Source organism: Pantherophis guttatus, chromosome 3 (assembly GCF_059756535.1).
Source record: "Pantherophis guttatus breed Tessera chromosome 3, ASM5975653v1, whole genome shotgun sequence".
NCBI lineage: Eukaryota > Metazoa > Chordata > Lepidosauria > Squamata > Colubridae > Pantherophis > Pantherophis guttatus.
In genome coordinates, this window is record NC_142065.1 from 42,395,362 (window position 1) to 42,405,039 (window position 9,678).

The following is a 9,678-nucleotide window of genomic DNA, read 5'->3' on the forward strand; positions in this document are numbered from 1 at the left end:
CAACTTTTAATCAGTGGGCTCTTTCCTGTTAGACTAAACAAGTTGTATTCTTGTGAAAATGATATCGGTTTTTCAGAAATCAAAACATTATGAATTGGTCTGGTGCCTCAAGTTGTTTGAGAAAAAAAATCTTAAATTCTTATCCAGATTTTTGCTTTTTATATTCTTAAAGTTTTTTAAAATTGCTAATTAGCTTTTCTTCTATTTTAGGATGAAGTTTTACACACCAGGTAATTTTTCTGACTTGCTTTTTTGAAGACCTTTTTTAACTATAAAACAATTATAAATCCAAAGATGGTTAGAAAATGAGGTGGTTGAACCTAATTTCCTTAAAGGCTCTATCATGGCTGACAGCTTGATGGCTTCCCATATCCCAAAGTTTAAACCTTCAGGATGATTGTTATCCTGCTGACTCCTCATGAGGAGCAGCCATCCAGAGCACATGCGGGACATCTCTTGTCCTCTACTTTATCTGGATGAGTTCTGTTGGACTGAACTTGCTGTCACTCTGTCAGTCACTACTGTTTTGTCATTTCTGCTCTTTTGGAGATGTTTTGAGTTGTCACCATTTTCCTTATCTGGAAGTCCAAAGCTGTTCAAGAATTCAGCACTGCAGAATATCTTTTCCATTTTTGGTTTTGGGTGTAACTCCTCCTCTTCTTCTTTTTACTTACATAATGGTGTTTCCTCTGTCAAGTCCTGTTATGTCTGCTTCCTTTTGATTCACTAAGTTTTCATTCTCTCAAAGCACCATTCACTATTCTAATCAACTGACAGGAGCCAATAAAAAGTTGCACTTGATGTAAATATATGCTAATTTTAGTCAGAAACAGAATCATCCCACATTGCCAGTTGCAGATATGGAATCTTATTCATTCATCTTCCAATTTATTTTTAAGGTTAGTACCAGTACAAAGCTTTTACATGGTTTTTTGTCCCTTTGTCTAGGTTACTCAATCTCAAAGGGAAAGTTTGGTAAGGACTCCTTTGGCAAGCTTCTATTTGCTCCCTGAAATTTGGCTATCAAATTTTCTCTCTCTCTTACAATATATGATCTGATTGGTTAACTTAAGGACTGTACTGTCTACAGTACAATTGTGGTGTATATATGTGTATGTTACCATGTGTTAAAAAAGGCTGACGGTTGTTGCAACAATGGGTCTGCCACCTTTGTTTTTATGATATAAAAACATAGGATGCTGCTACCTTAGTAGCATCAAGCATCATTTTGAACATAGTTGCTTGACACAAGGTTGGTAGAAGCTGTGGAATTCCTCAAATGGAGTTCCTCATTTATAATAAAATCAAAGTGTTGAACATTTGCCTTGATAGTATCTCAAACTTTGTTGTTTTTAAAAGACAAAAATAAAATTGAAAAAGAAGGATTGCTTTGGAAATTCCTATTTATCTCTCTCATAATATGAATCTTTACTCTCAGCATGTAGATTGATTAGGACCAATCTATGGCAGTTAGGCAGAACATTTTCAGCCTTGTCTATTCCTTACAAATAAATAAATAACTTTATTGTCATTGTACATGTATACACAATATACCCATACAACGAAATTCACTTAACACCCAAAGACCAGGTCCAACACACATAATAATCCCCAAACACACTCCCACCCACCACAATTTCCCACCCATAAACCACCCAAACATCCACACAACAGACCAAGTGGTCTGATATAACTTTTTCTGGTCTGATATAACAAGAGCACATTTGCAATAACAATAGACATTCATTTACATATAGTTTTTAAGAGCATATACTGTAATTCCTGTTGGCACCAACTTGTTTGACCTTAAATCATTCTTTATTGAAAACAATGGTTCTGTTTTTATACAGGATTTGTGCCTCTTCTCTGTTTTGAATTAGCTTGTCTTTGTTTTGTCAGGATTGTCAGAACCAGGAGAACTGGTTCAACATTTAGAAAAGAAATATGTTCTAATCCTACTCAAGTAGCATAGAACATTTACACTATGGATACATATTTAAATACATATTTAAAATCAAATATGAAAATAAGCATTTATGAAAATATTAAGAGTCAAACATAACAGCAATTTTATGGTTTTTATTTTCCTGCATAAATTATTGAGACCTGTATCATCCAGAGTCATTATAGATATGCACCAGAAAATTTGGGAAACCAACACGTGGCCACAGGATTGGAAATGCTCAGTGTTTATTCCACTGGTAAAAAAGTGTGACACCAAAGATTGCTCCAATTATCACACAATTGCTCTCATCCCTCACGTCAGCAAGGTTCTGCTTAAAATTACACAGCAATGTCTATTACCAACCATTGAAAGGGAATTATTAGATGTCCAAGCTGGCTTCCAAAGGGGTCATGGCATCAGTGACCATATTGCAAATCTATGCTGGATCATGGAAAAATCGCATGAATATCAAAAGGTCATTTATATCTGCTTCATTAACCACAAAAAGCCTTTGATTGTGTGATCGTGAAAAGCTATGGAGACCTGGGTGTACCAGCACATCTGATCAAGTTGGGGCAATCACTGTACACAAATCAGGAAGCCACTGTGCAAACATTATATGGAAACACTGACTGGTTTAAGATAGAGAATAGTGCAACAAGGTTGCATTCTCTCTGGGGTGGATTGAAAATTTTTAGCAACCAGTTCTCTGTCCGGATGCTGGGAGGGCATTGCCATGGGAGCATGGCCTACTCAGCCTCCTGCACCACGGCACCCCATTTTTGCCCTCCCAAAACTCTGGAGGCTTTCCTTGAACCTCCAGGAGGGCAAAAATGGCCTTCCCTGGGCTCCGGAGGCTCTCCAGAGGCCAGAAACAGGCCCGTTTCTGGACTTCTGGTACTTCTGGTAGGCCCATTTTCCGCCCTCCCCTGGCTTCAGAGGCTTTCTTTGTACCTCCGGGAGGGCAAAAATGCCTTCCGCTGGGCTCCGGAGGCTGGAAATTTGCCCATTTCTGGACTTCTGGTACTTCCACTAAGTCCATTTTTTACCCTCCCCAGGCTCCAGAAGCTTTCCTCAAGCCTCTGGGAGGGTAAAAACGGCCTCCCCCGGACTCTGGAGCCCTCTGGCCCATTTCTGGACCTCCAGACCTTCTGAGAGGCCCATTTTTCACCCTCCCAGAGCCTCCGCACGGGCCCTGTACTTACCTTGCATCCAAAATGGGTCACGTGGAGACTCCTGGGAGGGGCAGGGCAGGGTGGACGGGGTCAGCCAGTCCTTGCAAATACCAGTTCGGCAAACCAAATGTAAAATTAGCATCCAGTTTGCCTGAAATGTCCCGAACCAGCTGAATCCTACCCCTAATTCTCTCCCCTTTATTATTTAATCTGTAAAATGGAATGATCATAAGGAAGCTAGTTCTTGAAGAATCAAAAATCAGAGTAAACATTGGTGGAAGAAACATCAACAATCTTCAACATGCTGGTGATACAACTCCCTTCTTAGAAATCAAAGAAGGCCTGGAACATCTGATTAAGAAAATCAAAGAAGAAAGTGAGAATTTTGGTCTCTATCTGAACATCTGAAAGTCCAAGCTCATGACCACTGCAAGGAAAGGAAACATCAAAATAGAAATTGATGGTGAAGCGATAAAATGTGTAGAATAGCAATAGCAATAGCACTTAGACTTATATACCGCTTTACAGTGCTTTACAGCCCTCTCTAAGTGGTTTACAGAGTCAGCATATTGTCTCCAAAAATTTTGGGTCCTCATTTTACCCACCTCGGAAGGAGGGAAGCTGAGTCAACCTTGAGCCTGCTGAGATTTGAACTGCCAAATTGCAGGCAGCTGGCAGTCAGCAGAAAGTGCCTCTAGTATTGCACTCTAACCACTGTGCCACTGTGGCTCATCGCACCACTGTGGAATACTATCAAATCTGACATCATCCAGACTATAGAGAAACTCAAAGAAATAGTGCAAGATCAGAAAATGTGGAGAGACCTGACCCATACAATTGCCAAGACTCGGACTTGACTGAATAGATAACATCATCATCCCTTAAAATTAAGAAAGAGAAAATTTTATAAATTAAAACACATATCCTAAGTGTTTTTCTGAGCTAGGAAACCCAGTTGGAATTTTGTTGAAATGGTGAAGTGTTTTTTTCTGCCTCATTTATCTTTCTGGAACCTGATTCTGCTTCCCATTCTTAGCTTCCCCTTTTCCTTTTTTATGGGCAGGTCACAACACTTCAGTTCAAAGAATTTTTATTTGTAAGAACATGTACAGGGCCTATCCAGAGGATTCTTGAAAACAAAGGAGATGCCAAAGCCTGACAGAGTATTTATATGGCATAGTTAGGTCTTAAAAGGGAGAGGAAAGAATGGATTTCCTGGGTCAGGAAGGAAGCCAATCAGTAAGAAGTTAAGGAAATAGAGTTTCATTTAAAAAGCCAATTGTTTACAGCAAAGGCTAAAGATCTGAGTCTTACTGGTTCCTTGTATACTACATCTACAACTCAAGACACCATGCTTAGCAACAGGCCAATTTTCCATTTAAAATTAAGAAACTCTAATTTTCTGATTTTACCAAAAAACAGGGCAGGAAGCTGGGGGTGGGGTGCTTCGAAAGAGGAGTTCAAACTTCAAATATATATGGGTATTCACAAATTGATGGGTATAATATTAAATCATAGATTTCCACGACGAAAAATAAAGCCATAGAGATACATTATTCCAAGTGTATAATTGTCTGTATAGCAGTGGTCAAATGCAGCCGGTTCTATCCAGTTTGGGTGAACTGGTAGCGCCGGTGGCAGGAGGCTCTGCCCACCCACCCAGGCATCATCATCAGAGGTGGATTTCAGCAGGTTCTGACCAGTTCTGGAGACCCGGTAGCGGAAATTTTGAGTAGTTCGGAGAACTGGTAGTAATACTGACTGGCCCCACCCCTATGTATTCTCTGCCTCCCAAGTCCCAGCTGATCGGGAGGAAATGGGGATTTTGCAGTAACCTTCCCCTGGATTGGGGAGGGAATGGAGATTTTACAGTATCCTTCCCATGCCATGCCCACCAAGCCATGTCCACCAAGCCATGCCATGCCCACCAAGCCACACTACAGAACCGGTAGTAAAAAATTTTGAAACCCACCACTGATCATCATGTCACATTTTTGATGCTCTGTGCATGCGCAGAAGGTCCTGTGCATGCGCAAGGTGTCGCGCGCGAGCGAAGCAAGCGCACAAGCGCTCTCCCATTTGCAAACTGGTAGCGAAGGTAAGTGGATTCCACCCCTGCTGCATAGGTAACAGTAATAGTAGTATGAAGAAAAAGGAAAAAGAACATTTCAGTGGTATACTATCATCACATGTATGTTCTTAGAGCAGGGGTTGGCAACCTGTAGTTCTGGAGCTGCATGTGGCTTTTCCACCCCTCTGCTGTGGCTTCCTGTCACTCAAAATATGCGTCACAACCGCCAATGTGCAACACCCGCCGGCGTGCGATTTATTAAGCTTTTCAACCCCCGGTTGGACAACCATGGATAAATCCAAGAAAATAAAATTTTCAGAAGAAAACAGAACATTTAATTCAACTACATATGCTAGTTTTGTGGCCGCTCAAGAAATAGTCAGGCACTGGAAGGGTTTTGTGGCTCCCGATGTTTTCTTTTCTGTGGGAAACGGGTCCAAATGGCTTTTTGAGTGTTTAAGATTGCAGACCCCTGTCTTAGAGGCATATAGAGAGCCAAGATGATGTACTGGTTAAGGTTCTGAACTAGAAACCAGTAGACTATTAGTTCTAGTTCTTTCTTAGGCATGAAAGCCACCTTTGGGCCAGTCATTCTCACTCAACCCAATTTACCTCCAAGGATGGTTGTTGTAGAAGGTGAAATCATGTATGCTACCTTGATTTGTACAAAGTAAAAGTGAGATATAACTTCAATAATAGTAAAGGGGAAAGCCTTGTGATCTGCAAGTCCATTCATACATGAAGAAGATCTGATGCACTAAGAAATCCAGAAATCTATTCTTAGTTCCTCGTGCAATTGATTATTTTAGGATAGAGATTAAAGATCATTTCCCAGGGATCAGAATAAAATCACAAAGCCCTGGCACAGAACATATAATGAAGCTTTCTAAATATATTTGCATGTAATGTAAATGTAAAAAGTCAAATATATCTACTTTTCATAAAGTCCTCTATTTGACAAAGAAGCTGGCAGAGAAAAAGCCAAATGATTTAGAACTTGTTTCATTTATAAGACAAGTTTCATCAAGATCAAGAATTTTTCAACTTGCTGTGAGGAAATGACTTTTTGAAAGCAGCTGTTTTAGAAACAAACTGCATTTATTTATTTCATTTCCTGCCGAACCTGCAGGATTTCATTGCCAAAGCTAAAAGGCAGGATGCTAAAATATGAAATAATCATATACATGGAAAACTGATGTAAGAACCTGCTCAGTTCAGGAATCCAAAAATTATCTCTAATAGATGGCCAGCCTCTGCTTCAACCTATGCAGTAACAGAAGCAATTGGTTTAACTTAAAAGTGTTAAGGGGTGGGCCCTTTTACAACCTGTGGACTTCAACTCCCAGAATTCCTGAGACAGCTTGGCTGTCTCAGGAATTCTGGGAGTTGAAGTCCACAGGTTGTAAAAGGGCCACATTTGCCCACCCCTGTGGTTAAAACAGGTTCTGCCTTGGCACTTTTAACATAAACAGTTCAAATGTTACAGAGAAACCAATATTGTGGAATACTGCTGTATTGGCTGCTGCCTGAATCTTTAAACCAAAGTACTAAAACATCTAATTCTGAGATGCTGTAATTGTTTATCATTTGGAAAGCCCCAGAAAGCAATATTCCAATTGCATGCTGCAAGACTTCTATCTGGTCTCAAGGTTATTTTATGATAGCTGCTGAAGGATTCAGATTCAGCTTGCTTTCTTTTATTTTTTTTCACTACAGAATAAGATTTGACTGCACATGTACATAGGCCATACACCATTGAGATAAGTTATTTTGTACTTTACAAAAATACAATATTGTTTATGGTTGATATTCTCTTAAGGCAATTGGCTGTTAAGACATTAGCAAATTATTTTTATGATTGAAAGCATGACATTTATACTAAGGTAACCTCCCCAATCTAATACCCACTATGAATTTCTGAATGACCAAAATGCTGAGAGTAATCCCAATACATTTGGAGGCCACCATGTTAGGGAATGTTGCACTAAGGAATCCTATGATTAGCATTCTGTTTGTTTCTCTTACCCTTTACAATTTCTATTTTAAGCCAGAGTGATTTGGAAGCATAGCAAAATGTTTAACCTGGCTAATACATACATGCTAAATAACTGCCAAATATAATGCGATAAAATTTATATCATATTTGAAATGTTATTGGATCATATGCAAAATTCATTTTACACTGCAAAAATACAATAGATTCCATATGAATCACTCAACTCACATCTATCAGATTCGAAAACAAGGAGAATAATAACAGTAGCATTAAAGATATTAGAAGCATTGACAGAGAGTTAAATATGGTAAATGTCACCTGCCATAAAGAGTCCCTGCCAAAGTCACTGTGTGCTGATATCTTCTATCATCTCTACTGGCTGTTTCAATTCCAAATTCCGATTCCAAAAGAGCTTCATTTATTTATCACATTTCTATCTTGCCCATCTCACCTTAGCGATTCTTCTTGGTTTAACATCTTCGGGTGTCTTCTGTAGGGCATCTGCTTCACACTGCTACTGGTAGTAGAGGGAGAGCAGAGCAGCCATGGTTTGAGGGCATGCTGAAAGTCTTGTTGTAGTATATAGGATGCAAAAGTTAAGGTAATCATCTTCATCCTTGTTTTATACATGAAGAAAGAGTGTGGTACAGTGGTTAAGAAATTGGAGCAGGAAAATCCAGTTTCTAATCTACTTCATCTACAGAAGATCACTGAATGACCTTGGATTAGTCATTTTCTATCAGTCCAACCTGCCTCATTAAATTGCTGGCAAAAAAGAGAAGATATACTATTTATGCTGTCTTGAGCTTCTGAATGAAAGGCAGGAGATAGCTAAGTGATAGAGTTGCACACCTTGCACCTTTTTAAATGGTATGAGGCATCAACTCTCACATATTTAGCCATTTACGTTGCTTCTTCCTTTAGTTGGAGTATCTGATGAAGCAGAATGAGGTTTTGATTTACATTTTGAATCCTAGTGTACAATTTGGAGAGGGATGGGGTGGAATAGTTTATTTCTTTCTGGAGAACTTTAAAGTTCCATACTGTATGTATACATAATAGATGGTAGCTGTGGCTATTTCTACTCCACTAACTCATCTTCCAATGGTTTCAAAACAATTTAAAACTATTTTGCACTAAGTGAATTAAAGACTCTATGGTTAGCACTTATTGTTACAGTGGTTATGTCTGCTGTGTAGGCAGCTTTATTCTGAGATGCATTTCCTGCCTCTCTAGGAGTTGCCTTCAGCTGTTTCGGTGAGGTATTTCTGGTTCCTATCATATGTGTGTGTGTGTGTGTGTGTGTGTGTGTGTGTGTGTGTGTGTGTGTATGTATGTATGTATGTATGTATGTATGTATGTATATGTATATGTATACACTCCTAATGATGATATCACTGCTAACTGCATTTGGATTAAACTTCTTGAAATGTCAGAAGTGGGATCCATGTCTTCCTGATACATTTCAGGCATACTCCCGGAAGCCAAGCAGTTGAAGCATGGCAGCTGCTAACAGCATACCTCTGCCTGAGGCCATGAGGGTGAGTGGAGACTGCAGTAGCAATTGGGATACGTTCAGGGCAGAGTTTGAAGATTATTCCTTAGCTACAGGCTTGAATGATAAACTGGCAGCAGTACAAGCCACCACATTAAGGAGATTGATGGGCAGTGAATGCCTCCACATTTATAAACACAATTTAACCTTTACTGAGGAGCAAAAAAGTGACATCAAAGCTATTCTAGATACTTTAGAGGTCTATTTTAGACCTCTTAAAAATGTCATTTATGAAAGATATATATTCGGCAGCTGCAAGCAAGAAGAAGGTGAAACAATAGATAGTTTCATCACACGCTTAAGGGAAAAGGCTGCAAGCTGTGACTGTGGCCCCTTAAGAGTTGAACTTATTCGAGACAAAATACTTTCGGGCGTTACCAGTAAAAGCACACGACGAAGCCTCTTGAGGGAGCATAATTTAAGTCTACACAGCAGACATAACCACTGTAACATCTTCCCTTTTCATATTACATAAACAACATTATAAGCATTGTAAAACATTGTAAAAGTTCTGATGAAAACAACTGTAACATCTTCCCCTTTTCATATTAACACAAACTAACATGAAGTAGAAACATTATAAAACATTATAAACAAGATTTTGGATTACATGAAGCTGACCCTCATGTACAGTATCTTTTGACAAGCAGAAAATGAAGCAGCTCCTTGAAACATTATGATGGCCCCCTCCCCCTTTCTTCTTTTGTTTTGGCTGTAGAGAAACCAAGCTTTACAGCACTAGGGAGACGGTGACCTTTCTATGCAGTTTTGAATTCGACTTCCATATATCCATAAGAAAAGCGGTACTCTGGATTCGGATAAACCTTGGACTTTTACTACCAATTGGAGATATCAGAATAGAAGTTCATGTCCTTGAGTGGATTACAGGAAAATCCAAGCTCACTATATTTTGATTCTGTGTCCCAAGGAAAATTT